Raw genomic sequence first — 23,949 nt, forward strand, 5'->3', positions numbered from 1 at the left:
CCAAAATGCACTAAAAACCAATCTGGCAACACTTGCGCGGCGCAACAGGCATATGACGTAAGCACGCTGCTTGTGCGAGCACATGAAACCTAATAGAAAATGCATTGGGAGCAGGATTTTCGAAAAAAACGTACGTACCATTAGTGTCAATGGGAGATTTTGGGGCAAATCTGAACCTGACAGAAATCGCCCCAAAAGGGCGTGGCTACACCAGGCGCGACCTTAGCCTGATTGGACAATGACATTACTGTTGGTAGTAGGAGTAGATTAAAAAAAAAAAAATCTCCCTCCCTGTTTGGGAGTGCGTCGCCCAAATCGCCCCTATTAATGAGCCGCCAGTGCGCTACCTCCTTCTATATCTCTATCACCCCTACATTGCTTTTTTATCATTTGCTTTACCTTGCTTTTTACAGATTATATTCCATATAGATTTTTTTCAGATTTTGATTAAGTCTTTACTTACGATTTGACAGCTGTTACAGATGTTCCAATAATACAGTGATATTTAACACATGATAAAGAGTTTCTGTAAAATGTATCATCACACTGTGCTGTTGAATTCTTGATTTCTGATTGGCCAGACAGCAGAACTGGCTGCAAACCACAGGCTTATATTAATGAGTTTTTACTGATACATGATCATTTCAAAATTAAGAGCTCATTCACAAGGATGTGTATGACAGATGATGCAGTGTAATAATAATGTTATTGAATGAAGGGCAGCACGATGGTGTAGTGGTTAGCACTGTCGCCTCACAGTAAGAAGGTCCTGGGTTCGAGTCCAGTGGCTGACAAGGGCCTTTCTGTGTGGAGTTTGCTTGTTCTCCCCATGCCTGCATGGGTTTCCTCCAGGTGCTCTGGATTCCCCCCACAGTCCAAAGACATGCAGGTTAGGCTAATTGGTGGCTTTAAATTGACCGTAGGTGTGAGTGTGAATGGTTGTTTGTCTCTGTGTTAGCCCTGCAAAGATCTGGCGTCTTGTCCAGGGTGTACCCTGCCTCTTGCCCATAGTTAGTTGGAATAGGCTCCAGCTTGCCTGCGAACCTGCACAGTATAAGCGGCTAGAGATAATGAATGGATGGATGGCTATTGAATGAAGAAAAAATATCAGCAGTATTATGATGAAGCTTTAAGATTTCTTTTTTTACTTTGATGTAAGGATTCTTCAGTGTCAGCACTTTGTAACCAAAATTTTGATTCATGTTCATGAATAATAAAATAAATAAATAAATCATCAAAGTCTAATGAAGCCAATGCAGTTTTATTTTGAGAATTTTCCATTGAATTTATCATACTGTGACATACAACATTTCATCCTCATCGGATTATCTCTATTTTTAGAAATTCATTCTTTGAGGCGTTTCAGCTATCTGTCATCTGGTGGTCAAATTAATCAAGTGCAGATAGACTCCAAAACAGTCATGCATCAACAAGCACATTATTTCCTCAAAGTATCATTTTCAGAATTCTACACACAACCTCAACCTTCAGCTAATAAAGCGGTTACTCATTAGAGAGCACGTGGTCTTGTGGTTAATCACAGAATAATTCAGGAGTGCAGAGACCAGATGTTGGGGTTCACCCAGAAAGAGACCCCGATTCCTTCATGAGCCCCCTCAGATCTGAGGACGAGAATGATCAGGTCGAGAGAAACAGACAAGGGAACACCAGAGAGTTCACATGCCGGTTTATTCGCACAGTCACTTCGTCAAAGATGAAAGATTACAAACACCTTTTATAACAAATCATAATCTCTCCAAACGGCTATTGTGTCTGTCAAATGTGTGTGTGTTTGTATATGACCTCAGAGAGGGGTGTGTGTGTGTGTGTGTCTATGGGAGGGTGTGAGTGAGTGACATCATTTTGATATCTGTGTCTATGTGCTAGGTCAGCAAATCACATCTTAATTCCATATGTATGTGTGTGTGAATGAAACCTTCAATCATAAGCAAAATAATATTTCAGCAATTCAGCAATTTCATTTACGCACGTCAAAGCGCGCGAGATGTTTTTACGACAATGTTTTAAACAAAGACTATGTTTGGTCTAACAAAGAAGTGTTCTTCTCCACTGGACGAAGGTCGGGCTACACAGGAACAGTTTAAAATCACTGCCATAGTATATGCAATAGTCCAAAATAATAAAGGATCTTAAAAAGCTCTAAAATATACTATAAGTAATATATACTATAATAAATACTATAAAAATATAAGAGTCTTAACTCTTTGTTCAGCAATAAGGCTACCATTACATCCAACATTAAAGTGTGTGTGTGGGTCGATCTGACACTAAAACAGACCTTGGTGGGTCCTTCAGACACTTCTCTGTTCAAAATACACATTTCATAAAAAAAATGTTCCCAAACAATGTCTAGCCGAGACAGAAGGTCATTTTTAACTGAACCTTAAGTTAATCCTTAATTTTGTCACCATTTTAATAATAATACTTATAAGAATAATAAGAATAACACTCATACAAACCCAACAATCCCCCCCTTTGATAATAGTATCACTATTATCAAATCCTAGGACCATATATTATCACCTCATGGTCATATGTGATTACATCGAGAATTAATCGTGAGTTAATCTTGCCCTTCTTGACATATATTGGTGCTCAGAGGGCGGGCATGCCCAATCAGCCCTCGTCCCACCTCACCGGAGCTTAGAGAAACTCAAAACCTCTTAATTCCCAAATACACTTCCTTCAGAATAATTTGTTCTAAAACAGTGAGGGAAAAATGAAATTAGAAGGCATATCGACCTATAGTGAGAACAGAGTCCTGTAAGAATACAGAGTTTCAGAGCATAGAGATGTGTAATAATAGTAGAAAACGGCATCAGATGAAAGACATAACACATTCGTGTGGTGTGCGCTTGTGCAGTCCAGTTAGCGAAGTTAGTCCAGAAGATGTTGTCTCGAAGTCCAGCTCGAGCGGGTAACCCTGCCCCGAGCAATGAAGTGGTCCTGAAGGCTCGGGCGGGTAACCCTGCCCCGAGCAAAGATGAAGCAGTCACGAAGGCTCGGGCGGGTAGCCCTGCCCCGAGCAACAATGAAGTCACGAAATCCGTGATGAGGACTGTCATGGTTGTAGTGAGGATGACTGGTTCCAAACGGGGCGCAAGATCTCTCTTTGTTCACCACGTCTTGAGGATTCTCAGTCGAATCTGTGCAGAGCTCAGAAATAGAGAGAGAGAAAACTGGCCAGAGGGAGACTAGATAGGGACACAAAAAGCGTTAATAGCAGCAAACTTGTTATTGTAACACAACTTTGTTATGGAGCCTTCTTCAATCGAGTGGCATGGATCCACTGTGGAAAAAGATCAGTTAAAACAGCAGCAAAAGTAATGGCGACTATGTCTGCAGGCCCATTATATTGTTTTCCCAATTGTCCAAATCATTACTTTAAAAAGTCATACCAGCACCTGTCTCCCACGTGAAAGGGGTGTGTGGTGGAGATAATATTGTATTATTGACCTTGGTACAAATTTTATGCAACTTATCTATAAGGGCTGCAGAATACTCATCCATATGCATTTTTAAATCAGAGGTACCCGGAGCCGGAGTTCCCTTCTTCCAGGGGAGAACTTTATTCCCAAAAATAATTTCTTGGTGTCACACGAATTTCAGCCAGAATGAATTATGGATTACGGAACCAAACCTGTGTCCTGCATGACCTTAATTAATTTGTCTTTCAATGTTCGATTAGTACGTTCTACGATACCAGAGGATTGAGGAATGTGAAAACACCAGTTTAGTTTAGAGATACTTACAAAGGTTTTGTGTGACTTTTGAGGTAAAACGGGTACCCTTGTCTGAGTCTATGGCATTTGAAACCCCATAACTATAATAATAATTATTATTATTGATTTCTTATTATTTTATTGTTCTGCTTTTATTGTTTGTTTTTCTTTTTTACTGTCCAGTGTTCTTAGGTACCTTGAAAGGCACTTATAAATAAAATGTATCATTATTATTATTATAACTAGGTATCAAAATGAGTAACTACCTTCGTGTTCTCTCGAGAACAGGGAAAAACTTCTACCCATTTAGAGAATTTGTCCACAATCAAGATGACAAAAATCAAATGAGAAAGAAAGAGCATATGTCTTATGCAGAATATCAGGCTGATATTGATTGAACACACAGAATAACCACAGAGGTGTGATAATATTATAAATTATAAAACAAGAACCATCTGAGGGTTTTGAACAAGAACCATCAACAAAAATTATACCTGATACTAGTAGTATGTACGATTTTTAGACAGACAATATCAATGTCATCCCAAGCATCATCCCGAGAATTAAGGAGGCGTGCGAGAGTGCGACCTACATTATCAAAAGAGGATGTGACACGAATTTCGAGATTGTTAGTAGAACAGAGAATAAAGTCATATGTTAATCTAATTATCTATTAAATTACTGATTAATTAATTTAATGGGTCTGTCAATTTTGCAACACCTGTTTAACTTGGTGTGACGAGTGCAAGATTAATGGGCGAGACAAAACCCAATCCGCATCTAAAACCATCAAAGCACATGCGGAGACAGCCCCCAGACACGCAGGTAAGCCTTGAGCAACAATGTCTAATGTTTTGGATAAAAACGCACAATGATGCACCTCCCCCCCCTCATGGTCCCCAGAGGCCGTGCCCCGGTGTCCACAGGCATAGAGGTGGAAGGGCTTGAAGTGAGCAGGTAACCCAGGGGCGGAACAAAGGGTGCTTCTGAGGGAGTGATAAGCGACCACCATAGCGTCAGTCCAGGTCAAAGGATGTTGCAGTGGAGGAGGTTTTGTGTCTAGAATGACAGCCTTGAGAAAGTTCAAAACTTCAAAAGTTCAAATACTTAAGTGTCCATACAATATTGCAGCTTGGTTCTGGAAACCTTAAAGCCCTTATGCGCCAGATGTTGGAGCAGGCGCAAGTGTCACCAGCAGACACCAGAACACACAGACCACAGAGTCCTGAGGGAGGGAGAAGGTCACAGAGCACGTTATGAATTACAGCTGAAAAAAAAAACAGCAGGAGAGTCAAATGAAACCTTGAGTCCAAACACTATCTCCTCATGTGCGTGGGAAAAAAGGCAGAACAGAGATCATTAATGGCAGGAACCTGTGATATTACAGAAGAAACAATCAATTCATTAATCTTACGTAAATCTTGTGTAAAACGCCAGGTACGAACTGGTGCACGGTCTCACCACGCCTAGAAGAGACTGTAGGATGACATGGATCCAGAGAGAGAGGTATTGCTTATTATAAACAGGATGCACATGAATAGTTTCATGTTTTGTGTAGTTTCATGTCAATTTAAGTTCCAGGTTGCAGTGCAACAAAATGCGGAAAGGTTCAAGGACAATGAGTACTTATACAAGCCAATGTATCATAATCATGATAATTTATGAAGTTTTTTCTTAATGGTTAAACAAAGATAAACCCAAGTCTCCGATTTATAAACAAAAAGTTATTCAAGTAAACGTTTAACTGTTTCTTGCTGAAAAAAATTATGGTTAACTAAATACATTAAAAGCCTATCCATTCCATATCCTCTGTGGTTTTTAAAGGCAAAAGTATGGAGCAAACAGTTAATCAGAGCATTTCATATCAATAGTTCGAAATTAGGAGGAACATGTTTAAGCTTAGCCTCATAAGTAGCAATAAGTTTAAAGAAAGATAAGGAGATAAAAAACAGGGCAAATTGAAATGACAAACAATTTCACTGAATGTAATTTGAATAAAATTGAATAGCTGATAAGCACTCTTTGATTCGATATGTGACAGACTCAAAATACATTTTTAATTCAATTAACAGTATTAATTGGTTGTCTGTCTTGGACATTTTGACTTTATGTATATTTACCTAATTTACCTAATAATATAAAGAGATTACATATTAAATTTATTATTGTGAGAAAGTGCCAAAAATAATGATTTTCTCTGCTCATTGCAGATTTCTGTGGCTGTCCTTGCCTGCTATTCTTGCATGAGTTATTTGTTTATATTATAGCTATCTGTAACAGTCTGGGAGTCTTATCTCAATGCTGACTGAGAAAGAGACAGAGCATATTGCTACGGAACAATTATTCAAAAAAATGTCAAAAATGAAGTAAAAAGCGGGTTAGCTCGCTGTTGAACTAATTTCATGCTTCCCAGACAAGACAAGTCCACATTTCGCTAAAACGCGTCAGAAACAGGAGTATATAGGATATTTAAAGGTTAGAATTACATATGATTAATAAAAATACCACTACACCAGCGGCGGTGAGAGCGCCGAATCCTAACCACTAGACCACCACACGATCAGTTTTAAAATGTTTTAGATCAACATTAAACATTAGGTTAAACATTAAACTTTTCGGCATTCCCATTCACACGTAGGGTAAATATATTTGATACCTTTTATTATGCCTTTAAACAGGAAGTGGTATAATACTCAATATTTTAAAAATGATTCCTGATAAATATAAAGTGATATTTGATTTGGCTAAATTAATCAAACTCTAAGCCTTAAATATATTTCTTCTGTTTTTACCATGTCTGTTTAATTTCATTGAATGTTTTAAAAATGGTTTTTGTGTTGTATTTGCTTGTACAGTTATTTCATTATTTAAGGTCTGAACGCATAGAATTACTGCCCAAATCTGATGAGACGAGAGTTTTGCCCTAAAGAGCTGCTTTTTCTTTTATCCAGTGCGCATGCCCAGTTCACAAGCATCATGGGAACTGGAGTTCTCATAATTTTGAAAACTTCGTATTCATCATTTATAAGATCTAGACATGAAACTGCATTAATAGCTGCACTATTAATTATTAAAACGCATTAATAGTCTTGTAGAGTGCTCGCGGACCTGTTCAGAGATCACCTCGCAGACTTTCCTGATAACTTTCCAGTTACAAGTTTCGGACTATCAACACACAATGAATATAAAATAAAATACAGATGATCTACTCACCAAACGCTGAAACTAATTGATTAAGAAGCAGATTTTTCCTCTGATGATGTTAAGGGAAGAGGATCTCTTCTCTTGGATTTCTAACAGTGATGAGATTCACAGACGATTCGGATCTTCTTCGGGACGAAACATAAATGACTCGATCGAGCGAATCGATACAGACGCATCAACGGCATTTGTTGAGTTCATGCACACGTAATGGGTTGAGGAAAGTTCATACTTTAATTTCATGCAGCATGAAAGTGTGATTATTGTTTACAATTTGAAAACAGGAATACAAATAAGGTTTCCGTAGTTTCTGAGTCAAGAATCAAGAGTGAATCAAGTAAATTGATTCACACGCATGCGAGTTTGTTCTAAAGAATCGATTCAGTGAAGCTTTCTTTGAGATTAAAATGCACAATATACAGAATGTCCGTATTTTATACGGATTTGAGTCGATAAACATAGTATACGGGCGTACAAATAAAGTTATACGGATTCTTTTTAACAAAAAAACACTTCAATATTTATTTAGAGAAAAGAGCACATAACATTTACACTTTGTGGTTTTTTTGTCAAACATTGAAGCTTGTATTCATTCTTAAAGTTTATTGAATAAAAAGTACCTGGGATATATTATTGTTAATTATCATTCAAATTTTAGGTAAATCATTTTAATTTGCATCTTATAAGGATTTTATAAGGGAAATAAGGACTTTGGAAGTTGGTTATACAGGTTTGATTGACCAAAGGTTTAACATTTATGCACACCAGGAACACAGTTCTAACTGTTCATGTCCAGAGTACTGATTTATTGTTTCATTATTTTGTGCATATCCAGTAATGCCTTATATAAATGCTAAAACAATTAAAGATACATTACACAGCTCCCAGAGATTGCAAATACCTGGATGAGGATAAATCAAAACTGAGCCGGCCAAATTGTCTAGAATCTGTGTAGAATGCTAAACCACATCCAATCCCGTGGGTTTTTCTCGGGGTCCGGGTACCTTAATGCAATTAATATATTACAATTAATATAATACAATTAATATAATACAATTTTTCCCCCCATGGTGGCTGCACGAAGGAATCAAAGATTAAAAGCGCGCTCTTCTCGTGACAGTTCTCCCCCTTGGAGTGTCTTCACGAGGCTCACCGTCCCGTAAATTACGAGGTTTACCAGTCCAATCCCGTGGCTCTACCAGCCCCGTCACGTCCCGTAGACAAAAGTCTAAAAAGTCTACGAGGTTCCAAAACGTCCCGTGCCTCTACACGAGGTTTACCAACCTGAATTATGGATCTCTTTTTTTTTTTTTTAAATTACTACCAACCAGGCGGCAACCAATCAATAACCAATCAAATTAAAATTAAAATAATTTACTTAAAATAATTTACTCACCTGGTTGGCAGTATCCCACTTCTGACACCAAATTGTTGGGGTTCACCCAGAAAGAGACCCCGATTCCTTCATGAGCCCCCTCAGATCTGAGGACGAGAATGATCAGGTCGAGAGAAACAGACAAGGGAACACCAGAGAGTTCACATGCCGGTTTATTCACACAGTCACTTCGTCAAAGATGAAAGATTACAAACACCTTTTATAACAAATCATAATCTCTCCAAACGGCTATTGTGTCTGTCAAATGTGTGTGTGTTTGTATATGACCTCAGAGAGGGGTGTGTGTGTGTGTGTGTGTGTCTATGGGAGGGTGTGAGTGAGTGACATCATTTTGATATCTGTGTCTATGTGCTAGGTCGGCAAATCACATCTTAATTCCATATGTATGTGTGTGTGAATGAAACCTTCAATCATAAGCAAAATAATATTTCAGCAATTCAGCAATTTCATTTACGCATGTCAAAGCGCGCGAGATGTTTTTACAACAATGTTTTAAACAAAGACTATGTTTGGTCTAACAAAGAAGTGTTCTTCTCCACTGGACGAAGGTCGGGCTACACAGGAACAGTTTAAAATCACTGCCATAGTATATGCAATAGTCCAAAATAATAAAGGATCTTAAAAAGCTCTAAAATATACTATAAGTAATATATACTATAATAAATACTATAAAAATATAATATAAGAGTCTTAACTCTTTGTTCAGCAATAAGGCTACCATTACATCCAACATTAAAGTGTGTGTGTGGGTCGATCTGACACTAAAACAGACCTTGGTGGGTCCTTCAGACACTTCTCTGTTCAAAATACACATTTCATAAAAAAAATGTTCCCAAACAATGTCTAGCCGAGACAGAAGGTCATTTTTAACTGAACCTTAAGTTAATCCTTAATTTTGTCACCATTTTAATAATAATACTTATAAGAATAATAAGAATAACACTCATACAAACCCAACACCAGACAATGGTGCTGTGAACCTGGTTCATGGTGACGTCTTTGAGCTCCTCAGTGATACGTAATATACCTGGGGGGGGGGGGACCATCAGGACTAAACTACACCTTACAGTTCTACTTATAACTCTAATCTCTATCCACTTTATCTGTAGAGCAAGAAATGAAACTAAGATACAAGAAGAGAAAACCTGTTTACTCCAAATTCACTTAGGATGGCACTCTAAGGGCAGCTGTTCAACTCCATCCAAAAACAAACAACTCAGATGCTCAAATAACTCCTATGTGGTGGAGCCACTGGAGCAGCATATCTCCGAACAGAGAGTGAAAGGGTGCCCCAGCAGGTAGTACCAGAGGGTGAGGATTGCCCACTTGATGGCCAGGCACTCCTTTTTGATGGTGCTGTATTTACTTTCTTGCATCGAGAGCTTGTGGCTGATGTACGGCACTGGACATTCCTTGCCCTCCACCTTCTGGGACGAAACGGCCCCTAGTCTGACGTGTTTGTATGTAAAATAAAAGGGAGAGAGAAGTGAGGGCAGTGTAAAAGTAGCCCCCCACACAGTGCAGCTTTTACCTTTGTGAAGGTCTGCTGGCACTGCTCCATCCACTGGACCGGATCTGGTGCTCCCATTTTAGTCAGATCAGTCAGCAGGCTGGCAATATCCGAATAGTTAGGTATGAACCTGTGATAGCCAACCCACCCCAGGAACTGTCTCACCCCTTTTTTTGGTCCTGGGCCTTGGGCAGGCTGCAATCACTGCAGTGTTACCAATTTGGTGACGCACCTGCCCATGACCCAAGTGGAAACTCGGATACCATACTTCCACCCACCCAGTTGTGCACTTTTTGTGATAGCCATGAGGCCCGCATGCCACAGCGACTCCAGGACAGCCCTAAGGTGTTGTAGGTGCCATGACCAATCATTGCTATATAATGAGGTAATCTAAGTAGGCCACAGCATAGGTGGCATGGGGATAGAACATTTTGTCCATGAGCCGATGGAATGTAGTGGGAGCACCAAATAACCTGAAAGGAAGCATGATGAATTGGTATAAGCCAAACAATGTGGAAAAGGCCATTTTCTCTTGGGATAGAGGAGTCAGCAGAATCTGCCAATATCCCTTTGTCAAATCTATTGCCAAATAAAAGCAAGCAGTGCCTTATCAATCGAACAACTCATCAATGCGAGGCATTGGGTACACATCGAGTTTAGACACCACCTTGACTTTTCTGTAATCCACACAGAAACAGACTGACCCATCAGTCTTGGGGAACAGGACCACCGGGCTGTTTCAGTCACTGTGGGACTTCTTGATTATTCCCATTTCAAGCATGGCCTTGAGTTCGTCTCAAACCACTGTGTTTTTGTGTTTGGGCAAGTGGTATGGGCGGCTACGTACCACTACCCCTGGGGGTATCTCAGTGTGGTGTTATATGAGGTGAGTGTGGGTGGGAGGGGGTGAGAACATGAAGAAATGACCCAGGTGTTGGTCTTGAAGAGCTGTAGGGAACTTTTGTTTTATGCAACTCCTCATAATCCCATGATATGGCATGCAGGACAGGATAAACCCAGACACATCTTGTGGCATGTTTCTACTGGCCAGGCATTCACGACGATGTTCGCAGGTGGTGCATGACATGTCATGAATGTTAGCTGGTGAATTCACTGGCCATCCCACAAGTGCCATTATGCCCTTTGATTGAGATCCACCTTCGAAAAAATTGGCATGGATCTCGTCAGGCGATTAGACCTGACTGCAGAAAGGCACAGATTTGCATTAGTCCTCGTAGAATATACAATTCGATATCGGGAAACAGTGCTTCTATGTAACATTCCTGCACACAGTGTGTCGGAAGCACTCTTCCATGTTATCTCCCGACTTGGGATCCAGAAAGAGATCCTGACTGAGGCACAATGTTCATGTCAGGCACTCATTACTAACTGTATGAATCATTGGGGACTAAATTGATTCATACGAGTGTTTTCCGTCCACAGACTGGACAGCCTGGTCAAATCTGCAGATGGACAGACTGGTTTAAGCGACCTTGGGTCTGTGAAAGGCACTATATAAATAATAATTTAATAATTTTTTTATTATTATAATTATTATTAATGATTTAATGACAAGTATCACAACGATATTTGGGGGGGGAGCTACAAATTATCAAAAAAAAAATTATGAAACCATTGACAAAAAAAAAACACTTTCCAGAAAAAAGACATACAATAACATTGTCACCAATGCATAATTCTAACTATTCTTACTGAATAGATGTGTCTAAGTGTTTCTTAAATAACTCAATCAGTTTCAAAACAGGTGGCACGGTGGTGTAGTGGTTAGCGCTGTCACCTCACAGCAAGAAGGTCCGGGTTTGAGCCCCATAGCCGGCGAGGGCCTTTCTGTGCGGAGTTTGCATGTTCTCCCCGTGTCCGCGTGGGTTTCCTCCGGGTGCTCCGGTTTCCCCCACAGTCCAAAGACATGCAGGTTAGGTTAACTGGTGATTCTAAATTGACCATAGGTGTGAATGTGAGTGTGAATGGTTGTCTGTGTCTATGTGTCAGCCCGGTGATGACCTGGCGACTTGTCCAGGGTGTACCCCGCCTTTCTCCCGTAGTCAGCTGGGATAGGCTCCAGCTTGCCTGCGACCCTGTAGAACAGGATAAAGTGGCTAGAGATAATGAGATGAGATGAGATATGAGATGAGATGAGATGAGATGAGATGAGATGAGATGAGATTCAAAACAAAGAGCCTCTAGTAGTGTTGGCGATGAGTAACTAAAACTTCGACCACCAAATGTCATCCTCTTTACATTCAGAGCTTTGAAGTAGTTCTTGTCATCAGCTCTCGTTCCCTTCTTACAGTGCTTGCAAATAAGTTCCATAAGGTACGTGGAAACAATGCCATGGATGCACTTGAAAGTTAGCAATAAGATCTTGAATTCAATATGTCTTCTAATAGGTAACCAATGCAATTCACGCAGGACCAGGGTTATGTTCATACTTCTTGGTCCCCGTTACCAACCTTGCAGCAGTCTTCTGAACAGATCTTTCAGGTCTTTAGGTTCAGGCAACTCTGAACTTTCCATCAAATAAGAGTTGACCACTGGTGGCACTTCCCAGTGATACCTAAACGATGTTCAAGTTGACGCAATAGAATGCCATGTTCAATGGTGTCAAAGGCAGCACTGAGATACAAACAGACAAGCAGTATGGCTATGTTGTCATCCAATGCAAGTAAGAGGTCATTATGAAGTTGGGCCCAACCAGTTTCAGTAGGATTATATTGCTTGTATGCAGATTGCATTATTTCATCAAGGTTGTTCATCTGAATATGTTTCGAGATGTGACCGTCAACAACAACTTTCTCAATCAACTTTGAGATATAGGTGAGATTAGACACAGGTCTAAAGTTCTTTAAATTCTCTGGGTTCAAAGATGGTTTCTTGAATACTGGTGTTAAAACAGCCGGCGTGGTGACTTCATCAAGTGACATATTGATAACCCGGGTAATGACTGGAAGGAGTGATGACAAATGTTGTTTGAGAATCTTTGTAGGTATTGGATTGAGACTGCATGACTTGTTGCTGGTCATCTTAATAATTTTCTCAACATCGTCCTCACTGATGGGTGAGAAATTTGCCAACTTTGTGGTACAATTGTTCATATAATCTGAAATCAAGCTGGAGAAACAAACATGAAGTCCAGCACGAATACTGTCAAGCTTCTCAGTGAAAAAGCTTGCAAATCTGTTAGTTAATTCAAATGGAGAATTGTGTCCTGGAAGCTGAGTTTCAAGGTCATGATTAAGGAAATTGCTGAACACAGAATATATAGCTTTTTAATCCCCAACGCAGGTTTGAATTTTTTCGTTGGAGAATGTCTGGTGAGCTGTAATAAGTAACTGACTTTAATGGTCAGAGTGTGTTCCTTGAAATGTTGGGCATCCTCAGATAGTCTTGTACATCTGTAATTTCGTTCCAATTTTCTTTTTTTCCTTTTTTCCAACTGCAACTCAGGAGTAAACCATTCAGCATGGGGGAATAATGTGATTTTATTATGGTTGAAGGGACCATGTTTATCTTGTCTCATTATCTCTAGCCGCTTTATCCTGTTCTACAGGGTCGCAGGCAAGCTGGAGCCTATCCCAGCTGACTACAGGCGAAAGGCGGGGTACACCCTGGACAAGTCACCAGGTCATCACAGGGCTGACACATAGACACAGACAACCATTCACACTCACATTCATAACTACGGTCAATTTAGAGTCACCAGTTAACCTAACCTGCATGTCTTTGGACTGTGGAGGAAAACGGAGCACCTGGAGGAAACCCACGCGGACACAGGGAGAACATGCAAACTCCGCACAGAAAGGCCCTCGCCAGCCACGGGGCTCAAACCCGGACCTTCTTGCTGTGAGGTGGCAGCGCTAACCACTAAACCACCGTGCCACCCCGGGAGCATGTTTATCTGCAAGATTTTGAAGCAACTGGTTATAACCCAAAACAAGGTCATTAACAGAATTGCATAAATCTAAACTATGAACAGTTACTGTTAAGTCTTGTTCAAACTCATCCACATAAACCTCTTTCCACTTTCTATAGGTAACACTTCTTGGTAGACTTTGCTTTCATTGTATTGATCCTCACCTGTACCAAACAATGATCAGATATCCAAGCAAGGAAAACATCCATAACCTTGACAAAAGAAGAATTCTGTCACATTATTAGTATGACCAGATTTATGAGTTAATCCAGCCACATGCTGTACTAGGTTAAAGGTATCCAGAAGATGCATAAAATCCTGAGTGTCTCGATCAGTCATGTCATCTGCACCTCAAGAGACCCGTCTGTTAAACTCCTGAAATTTGCAGACGACACAATGGTCATCGGCCTCATCCGAGACAGTGACGAGTCTGCATACAGACGGGAGGTTGAACAGCTGGTCTGTTGGTGCGGTCAGAATAATCTGGAGCTGAACACGCTCAAAACTGTCGAGATGACAGTGGACTTTAGGAGGAGCCCCCCCCCCCACCCTGCCGCCCATCACCAACAACATTGTGACTGCTGTTGAAACCTTCAGGTTTCTGGGTTCCACAATCTCCCAGGACCTGAAGTGGGAGACCAACACAGTCACCATCATCAAAAAGGCCCAGCGGAGGTTGTACTTTCTGCGCCAGCTCAGGAAGCTCAACCTGTCTAAGGAGCTGCTAACACAATTCTACTCTGCCATCATTCAGTCTGTTCTCTGCTCTTCCATCAGTGTTTGGTTTGGATCTGTCACCAAACAGGACAAGAACAGACTGCAATGGACAATAAGGTCTGGAGAGAAAATTATTCGTGCCAGCCTGCCCTCCATCCAAGACCTGTACCTGTCCAGAGTCAGGAAACGGGCAGATAACATCTCTGCAGACCCATCACACCCTGGTCACAAATTGTTTAAACTTCTCCCCTCTGGGAGACGCTACAGAACACTGTACACAAAACAACCAGACAAGAACAGTTTTTTTCCCTCAGGCTGTCTCTGTGATGAACAGCTAAAACCGGACTCAAATATCAGTAACATTAACTGTGAAATATCTGCACACTCATACCGTCATTCTGTCCACACTGTATATTTATTAATTCATCCTTGCACTATGCTGTCTATACATATATTTACCCTTCTAGCTTTTTGCTTTTTGTTTTTGTCTATGCTTTTTATCTGTTTGTACTAAGAGAGCTAAGTGAAACCGGAGTCAAATTCCTCGTGTGTTCACATACCTGGCAAATAAAGTTATTATTATTATTATTATTATCTACATGGAAGTTTAAGTCACCCAGGATTAGGATATCAGCAGGTAGAAGAACCAAACGCTCAAGAAACATAAGAAGAACTGCGCAACAGTCAGACCATTAGTCATTGAAGGTGGAGGGTGGTAGATTACAATTAACCTGATCCATGAAGTTGATTTTAAAAGATGTTCAGTGTATTTAAATGAAGTCAAATTCCAATCTCTGGAGAAGCTGTGTACATCCAGGCAGTACTTGTACAGAATGCCGACCTCTCCACCTCGTTGACCATTATCTCGAGGAATGTGTGACATTTTATACTCTTCCGGACATGTATCCCCAATAATTTGGTTAGCTGAGAATTTCATCACAAGCCAGCCAGGTCTCTGTGACCGCTAATATGTCACAATCATGTTCCACAACGTACAGTAATCTTTAATCTTGATGCCATTCTTGTTCGATGACTATTTACCAGTGCCACAAGTAGAAGTTTTTCGTTGAATATCACTCTAGACGGTGGTGGTTGAAGTTGAATCTGTACTAAGTTGTCAGGAATAACACTCCTTTGGTAATGAATTGGCCTTTGCTCGCAAAGCGTGACAATGGAAAGAATATTATTTTTACAAGCAATTTCTCTTTCCTTGACCTTCAAACTCACTCTTTTTCCTCGAACATTGTTGACTAATGGCTTAAACCACAATAAATTAGGCGTAGACAATGAAGGCCACCAGAGCTCACCAGAATGAAGCTCCAAAGACTCCAGGGAAGAACTTGAGTAACTAAAGGCAAATATGCAGTCAGGCATGTTTGAAAGGTCCAAACCATAAATTATTGATTCATTTAATGTTGACAGCATAAAATACTCCTGTCACGATCCAGCCAGGAACTTTCAGATCTTGACCTGTGCCTTTGCGCTCCACTCTGCATTTTTCCCCGTTCTCCCTGCACTACGTGAGCACACCTGCTAAGTGTTTGTCATCTGCCTCTCTATATAAACACACCGAGAAGATTCACCCAGCACGAATCTCATCATAAGTTTAGTCTTGCTCATGCTCACATTCATTCTCATGCTCTGTTCCTAAACTTTGTTTACTTTTTTTGGATTACGATTTTTGCCTGCTGTTTTTGGGACCTCTCGTTGTGACTTTGGCTTCAGACTTTATGTTGTGGATTATGATTTTGCCTGCCATTTTTCTGGGACCTTTCACTGCGACTTGGGCTCGGGACTTTGTTTACATTGTGGATTATGATTTGCCTGCCATTTTGGCACCTGTCGCTCTGACTTTGGCTTTGGACTTGTTAACGTTTGGGATTATGACATTGCCTGCTCTTTTTTGAGACTTAACACCATCTTCCTGGCTATCATTAAGGTGGTTTTTGACTGTGCTGCTGCGCCTGTCACCTGCCTGCCTGCCTCACAAATCAACTCCTCAGGTATGCTTCCACTTATGTGCTGTAGTTGCCCATTGGGTCCTATCTGACTGGAATGCCAGTGCCTTATATGATGCCTTCTTTCATGGACTAAATCATGCCATCCTGGATGAGATTGCACCTCATGATCTTCCTGACACCCTGGATGGCTTAGTCAACCTGACCGGTTGAGTGGACGCACATCTGCTGCACAAACAGAGAAGGGACCGGAAATGGAGCCAAAGAGCTGAACCCAGGACAGTCACTCCTCCATCAGAAGGTGCTGCCCCAATAGAGTCAGAGCCCATGCAATTAGGCAGAACCCAGGTAATGTCTGAGGAAAGTAGACACTGTCGAGAAACTAATTCCTGTTTTTATTGTGGACAGTCTGGACGTTTCATCTCCCGCTGCCCAGTAAAAGGCACCAGCAGATGTGGGGATATGGGTGGGCATCTCTACACACACTTCCCCTGCTGTCAGGTCAACACTGACTGTTGAGATTTCATTCCAGAACAAAGTCCAGTCGGTTCAAGCCCTCACTGATTCCGGGGCAAACCAGAGCTTTATCAAGACTTCCTGGGCAGAAGAAATGGGCATCCCTTTGCGTCAACTAGATTGTCACCCAAGCTCTGAATGGGGCTGAACTCAGCCCCATTTTCTGTATCTCTGATGCTGTTACTTTGAAGGTTTCTGGTAATCATGTTGAATCAATTTCATTCTACGCCATGAACGAATCCATAGAGCTTATTGTCCTGGGCCTTCCCTGGTTACACTTCCACAACCCCCACATTAACTGGAACAATGGGACCATTCTCTTTTGGAGTACTCATTGCCTGGCCTCCTGCCTATCATCTGCTCAGATCCCTCTGGCCCCTCTTGTCACCAGTCCTGACGAGACTCTTGATATTTTGAATGTGCCTCCTGAATATCTGGATCTTCATATGGTGTTCAGTAAGGCTCGTGCCACTTCCCTTCCTCCTCACCAACCCTACGATTGCCCCATAGAACTGTTACATGGAAACCCACCTCCCAGGGATCACATCTACTCTCATTCCTCCTTGGAGTAGGAAGCCATGGACAAATACATTTCATTACATGCCCTGTAATTACTCCAAGACCTAGAATCATTGTTTTGCTTTGCCATGTTCCATGCACTTTCCCTCTGTCTGATAAGAGTTGCAATGGTTTCATTAAAGCACAGGTTGTCCTGACCACTGACTCTATATCTTCTCAGAGGGGCGTGCTTGTTAATAAAATGAATAAAAGTGGATTTAAAAAAGTCCCAGGCTAGTTCAACATCCACCATTTCACCGACAAAGTATAAATCACTATAGTAAATATCATGTAAAAAGGCCTGCTCATTAAACCGCTTGTAACTTCTTTTAAAAATAAATTGAGGCTTGGATTTCACAGGTTTACATTTTCTAACACATGCAACAGCAAAATGATCACTAACATCATTGAAGAACACACCAGTGGCACAGTATTTAAATGGAGAGCTTGTAAGAATGACATCAATTAAGGTAGATTTGTCCATATGTTTTAAGTTCAGACAAGTCGGAGTACATACAGTATACTCTGTAGCAGGGACAGGTTCATCTTATTACTTAATAAATATAGTAACCCTACCTGTAATATTCAATATCAGCAGCAGCAGCATTCTGAATTCAACATCCATAGTTCCATTGAGAGCACTGAAAAATACTAGAAACATAATTTATATCAATATACACAGATCTTCAGTCTTTAGAAAACCATTTCTGTGAAATCGTATCATGATGACATTTATATTTACAATAACCTGAACGAAGCCAGAGCTTTATCTTACTTACTTTTGGGTCTTTTTTGTCAAGTTAAATTTGTGGAAGTGTACAGCGATGTGGGGTGTGTGTGTGTGTGTGTGTGTGTGTGTGTGTGTGTGTGTGTATATATGAACATGTAATTAACAGGAAGTAAGGATTGGGTGATGAAAGAGATCAAGTTAGTTTCCCTCCCTTTCAGTGATCTTCAGCGTGAAGTGAAAATCGAAAAACTTATACAGTATTTTAATTTTACTATTAAACATTTAGGAAATTGTATTGATTGTATCGTGTGTATTTATTTAGTCCATTTTCAGCTTCTTTTGTTGAACTGCAGTAAACTATTACAAAACTAGTTGTGAAGTAAAAAGGAAATATGAGGCAATCACTGTTCATAGTTTGTGTGTTGCTTCCCCAAGTCTGAATATAGTCTGTGGTTAGACATCATTGAAAATGTTGCTCATTTCGCTTCTTTTTCAAATAAACTATAAATGCACAGTACACACCTGTAATGGCTCAATGGGAAGGGCATCTCACTCTAAATCATTTTCAACAGAAACTGATATAAATGGAGCATGACTAAGAAATAACACACACATTTATATATTCTTTGTTGTTGCTGAAAATGTCTTGTGCTCTCGACCAGGGGTTCTCAAAGTGGCATTCAGGGACTCTGAGGGTCTGTGAGGTAAGAGCAATAACAGGTCTGGAATAATGAGTTTGGATGTTTATTCACAAATCTGACTGGTCATCTGAATTTGAGTTTAATCTCACGCACAATAACTCAAAAACATTCAAATAAATAAGTGGTCAACTTGGACCAGCAGACCTTTTGGGAAAAAATGAATCAGTAAACAACCAGAATGTAACTGTAGACATGTAATGAATCACCCTAATATATGAATAACTACATTGTGTTCATAAAATAACTCTGTGCTGAGGAGGTGCATGATGTATTGCAGAAAAAAAAGTATTTAAGACCCTCTGCTCCTGAATGTCAGGACTGTCAGGGTGTATGAAAATCTTCATCTTTGGTTGCAAACATGAAGAGATGACCAGAGAGAAGTTACAAAAGACATTTTATCTCAACCTTTTCTTTACGTGAGAATAGACATTCAAGTGGGATTAACACACATTGCTTACTTAATACTTATTCCTTTCATTGTTGACAGAATTACAGACAAAAAACAGTGCATCCTGAAGGCATAAAATAAATATTAAGCATCAAATAACTAACAAGCTTTTCGCCATGAAAAGGATTTTTAATCAGTTGCAAGTATTCATTTTGCTTCTTGCACCATCACTCTCGTCTTTTACGCTCCATCCTACAAATGTTCTTCCCTGCATCGAAATCATGTCTCATGGATAAAAACACTTCCAAACACACAGACATGTCGAGAACTTTTCTGAACTGTTACAGTCGTGACACAACAGCACATAAAAACAGCAGAAAGAGCTGAAATATATGCAAAGTTTACCTGTCAGTAACATGAGGGTTGCTGCTCCTGTAATATTTCATAATGTTCTGTGAAACACAGTCAGTGCGTTTACATGCACATAGAGAAAATCGAATTTCTGCCGTTGCTCGACTGAAATCGAAGTTCTAAATGGCATGGAAACACCTTAGCTCGGCTGAAATCGAACCGAACTTGATTTCTCGTAATCGAGCTACGCGACCTAGATTATGCGATTGTAGCCGAGCTACTTAGTGCATGTAAACCCTATCGAGCTACGTAGTCGAGCTACTTACTTCAGCACTGCCCCTTCCGGAAGTGACAAGTGACGAGACCACAAGTGGGAAACACAACAGCCTCGGTCGGCATGACAACGAATCATGACAACGGCATGAATCTTTTCTTTTTGTGGCATTGTTTGCACTGTTAAAATTTAGCTCACTTACTGTATCACCAAATACATCTGTACAGCTGTTGCATAGCTGTGAATTGTGTACATAAACAAGTCACTGTATGTGTATGTGTGTGTGTGTATATATGTCCAACATCTGAAGAATGTCAATAAAAACAAAACAATTGAACTTTTTGTGTGTTTATTAAGACATAAGTTAAATTGTAAGCAAAAAATGGACTTTAGAAAAATATATAATTGTGCAAAATAAGTTGTCTTACAAAACAGTGGTCTGCGCAGGACAGTTTGTAGCCATACAGTCTGTTAGAGCAAGCATAACAGCTTGAGCACGGAACTTGTGAACACGGATAACTTTGTTTATACTCTTGAATAGCTCTTCTTCATGACGACAACCGGAAGTGTACCAACACGATGGGGCGTGTAGCGCCACCTGTGGCTCGGGTGCACAATGTACCTCACACAATAGCTCGATTTCCTTGTGTGCATGTAGGATTGGATTTCTCTGGCACCCCTGCTGGGACCCTTTGCTCGATTACCGACAGTAGCTCGATTTGGATGTGCATGTAAACGCACTGAGTGACATCAGCCTTCAGACAGCTGAGATCCTAAAACTAAAATCCTTAACAGGGACACCAATTACGGAGAAGCACAAACCAGCTGAGTGTCTGATGGGGCTGATGGGTAATGAAGTTCGGGGGGGATGAGGATGAAACCAGTGCTGAGGGGACACTGTCAATGCAAAATATAAACAAATCTCAAAAATAAAACTATGTACTGGATCGAGTGGTATAAGCTGTGGAATAATGAAAAGCCATCGTCAGGGTTCAATCTCCACTAAGTCTGCTCTCTTTCTGTTGGTAATTGGGAGACAGCAGCAGGTTAATCTGAGAAAATAAATCTCAAAGACAGGGATGAGAATGGAAAATATTTAAAAAGTCTGAAAAAACCAGGGCGGGGCCCATGGCCCAGGGGGGCGGGGCCCATGGCCCAGGGGGGCGGGGCCCAGGGGTTCCAGGTGCTAATGATTTTTGGCTATTTTTTTTTTTTTTTTACCCCAAAACCATTACTTTTATCAGCAAAAAGTTGCAATGTATTTGGAAATAAATTCCCCTTCTTGGTGGACTACCAGGTGAAAATGATTAATATGGTACAAGAGACTTGTTTTTAATCAATTCACATTTGATGATTTCAAAAAATCAATGCACCTTTTAATATAAACGAGCTCTACAGTATTATATTTCTGCATTTTTGCTATTTATGTCTTTGAATACTCTAATCCTTTAAAATGAAGTGCAAACCAGAAAAAAGTTCTGTCATATAATTCTCTTAAGCTTTCTTCTGATGTTATCATGGTAGCAGGAGGTCTTGCATATTAAGCAGGCAACATTCAACATCACTCATCACTTCCCTTTCAACTGTTGTGTGTACTAACTAGGTTTTATCTGGACAGGATGTTGTGGAATGTAATACAGATACCATATGGTCAATTTGAAGATCGAGATGGTGATTTTGAGTTCAAGAACAGGCATGTACAATGGGCATTACAAATTGGAAAAATTTTTTAAATCAAAAACTATAAAGTTCATCTCGGCCTAAAAAAATGTGGGCAGACGCTCCCGCGCGGCACATGCCAGCAATTCCCCCCCCCATGAAATGAGCAATAAGTAGGAGAGTTATACACGGTATCATACCTAAAATTTTATCAGAAATATAGATATGATACTATGATTCTCCCCAACATGCTACATTAGACAAGCTAACCTCATTTATAAAAAGATACACACTTATATATGACGTGTATTTGATATATATGATGTATATTCATACATTGTTACTTTACGGAAATCTTCAATAAGTTTGGTCTTTTCATGACAGCCTGTTGTAGACCTAAATATAATGCACATGAAATGACACTCCTCACCTCAACATGTCCTTTACAATCATTTAAGCCACCATGGGCAATGCTGAAATCACTGCTGCAAACAGTACATCGCGCGAAACTGTCATTATTTTCTACCCTTATTAGACAGGGAGATTCTTTTGTGTAATCTGAGGTGAAGTGGGGTTTGTACTTTGGTTTTTTGGGGTGCGCGCTCTCTCTCTGCTATGCCGGTCCTGTCGGCTGCACTGACTCAACTAAAAACTTCGGTCCTCGAGAAAAGGGATAAAAGCCCGCCCACACTGAAAGCTGATTGGCTTATTTTGCTGAGTAAACCAATCAGGATGCTCTTTGTCTGGCATGTGCTACATGAACAGGCACACAGGCAGTGTTGCCACATTGGGTGGTTTTAAGTGCATTTTGGCGGGTTTTGAACATATTTTGGGATGGAAAACGTCAGCAATATCTGGCAACACTGCACACAGTCTCCCTCGCACGCGCACCTTCTAAGATGCGTGATGCAGACCTTAATGTTGCGCGCGCACGCTCTTGCTCGCTTCTATCAATATGCAGGAGACTCCCGGAAGTTCCGGGAGACTTGGGATGTCTGCGTTATAAGGTGACCACAGATCGTTAATCATCCCCCCCCCCCCCCCCCCCCCGAAAATTTCTCAACGGATTTACATCGATATCAAAAACGATCATTTTGGTCTGAAAAAGTCGGAAATCCGCCGATCGGCGGAAAATTCTCATCCCTGCAAAGAGCTCTATAAGTGAAAGGAGAAAACTCTGGAAAGCCAATGTGTTGATCAGAAGGATACATATGACAAAGATTATGGAAAACAGGTGTTACGGGTACCGGCGGGTACCACATATACAGCTTATGCTCTCTCTGGAAACAGGAGAAATGAATGAAACAAAGAAACTCCACATCCGTTCTGTCTTCTCGCTCAGCAGAAAGAGAGAGGAGGATTTATTAAAACATTCACAATTTAAATCCTCCACTGTTATACTGTCAATACATACAGTATACACCCAATGTTCTCTATGTAAAGAGACACAACTTCAAAATAAAATACCATTTATCTTTGTCATCATTCAGCCAGTACTGAGTTATAGGTTTTGTTTGATTACTAAATCAAAATTGACAATAACCACTGTTACATATAAATATAGCTTAGACTACAGATCACAAATGCTTAAGTGCATGTTTCCTGTTTCAATTTTTAAATCCTTTACTCTTCTGAAAATGCATGAGCTTACAGATTTTTAACTTGTTTTTAACCAATTTTTACATTATGAAATATAAGGGGTTTTTTTACATCAGCTTTCAACTTTTTTTAGCAGTACATGAAATCCGTTTTTAACCTTAGCTTTTAACATCAGCTTTCACAATATCACACACTTGAAAATATAAAGACTTCCTAAAAATGTTCAAGGAGCTAAAAATAAACCTCTGACTGACGTGACTTAAAGGAACAGTCCACCGTACTTCCATAATGAAATATGTTCTTCTCTGAATTGAGACGAGCTGATCCGTACCTCTCCGAGCTTTGCGTGACCTCCCAGTCAGTCAGACGTGCTGTCACTCCTGTTAGCAATGTAGCTAGGCTCAGCATGGCCAATGGTATTTTTTGGGGCTGTAGTTAGATGCGACCAAACTCTTCCACGTTTTTCCTGTTTACATAGGTTTATATGACCAGTGACATGAAACAAGTTCAGTTACACAAATTGAAACGTGGCGATTTTCTATGCTATGGAATGTCCGCACTATAATGACAGGCGTACTAACACCTTCTGCGCGCTTCGACAGTGCATTGATACCTTCACTCCTCTTCGGGCACGGCCAGGCAGGCGAATGCCCTGGTCCATCCGCCCTGTCTAAAAAAATGGTACAACTCGAGCCCCATGGTAAAATTGGGACTTTG

General features: G+C 40.5%; 1 long non-coding RNA gene across 4 annotated transcripts; it reads right to left on the reverse strand.

The window, feature by feature from the left end:
* Positions 1-1,672: 1,672 nt before the first annotated feature.
* LOC132874913 (uncharacterized) lies at positions 1,673-18,382 on the reverse strand. Of its 4 annotated transcripts, none has more exons than XR_009651718.1 (5): positions 18,310-18,382; positions 18,107-18,181; positions 8,341-8,426; positions 6,957-7,948; positions 1,673-5,219 (listed from the first exon to the last, which is right to left on the reverse strand). It is a non-coding gene; the product is annotated as an uncharacterized LOC132874913 (long non-coding RNA). The 4 variants fall into 4 exon arrangements; XR_009651719.1 differs by having other exon boundaries at positions 6,957-7,072; positions 7,846-8,426; XR_009651720.1 differs by having other exon boundaries at positions 1,673-5,010; positions 5,158-5,219; positions 6,957-8,426.
* Positions 18,383-23,949: the final 5,567 nt, after the last annotated feature.

This window comes from Neoarius graeffei, chromosome 27 (assembly GCF_027579695.1).
Source record: "Neoarius graeffei isolate fNeoGra1 chromosome 27, fNeoGra1.pri, whole genome shotgun sequence".
NCBI classification, from domain to species: Eukaryota; Metazoa; Chordata; class Actinopteri; order Siluriformes; family Ariidae; genus Neoarius; species Neoarius graeffei.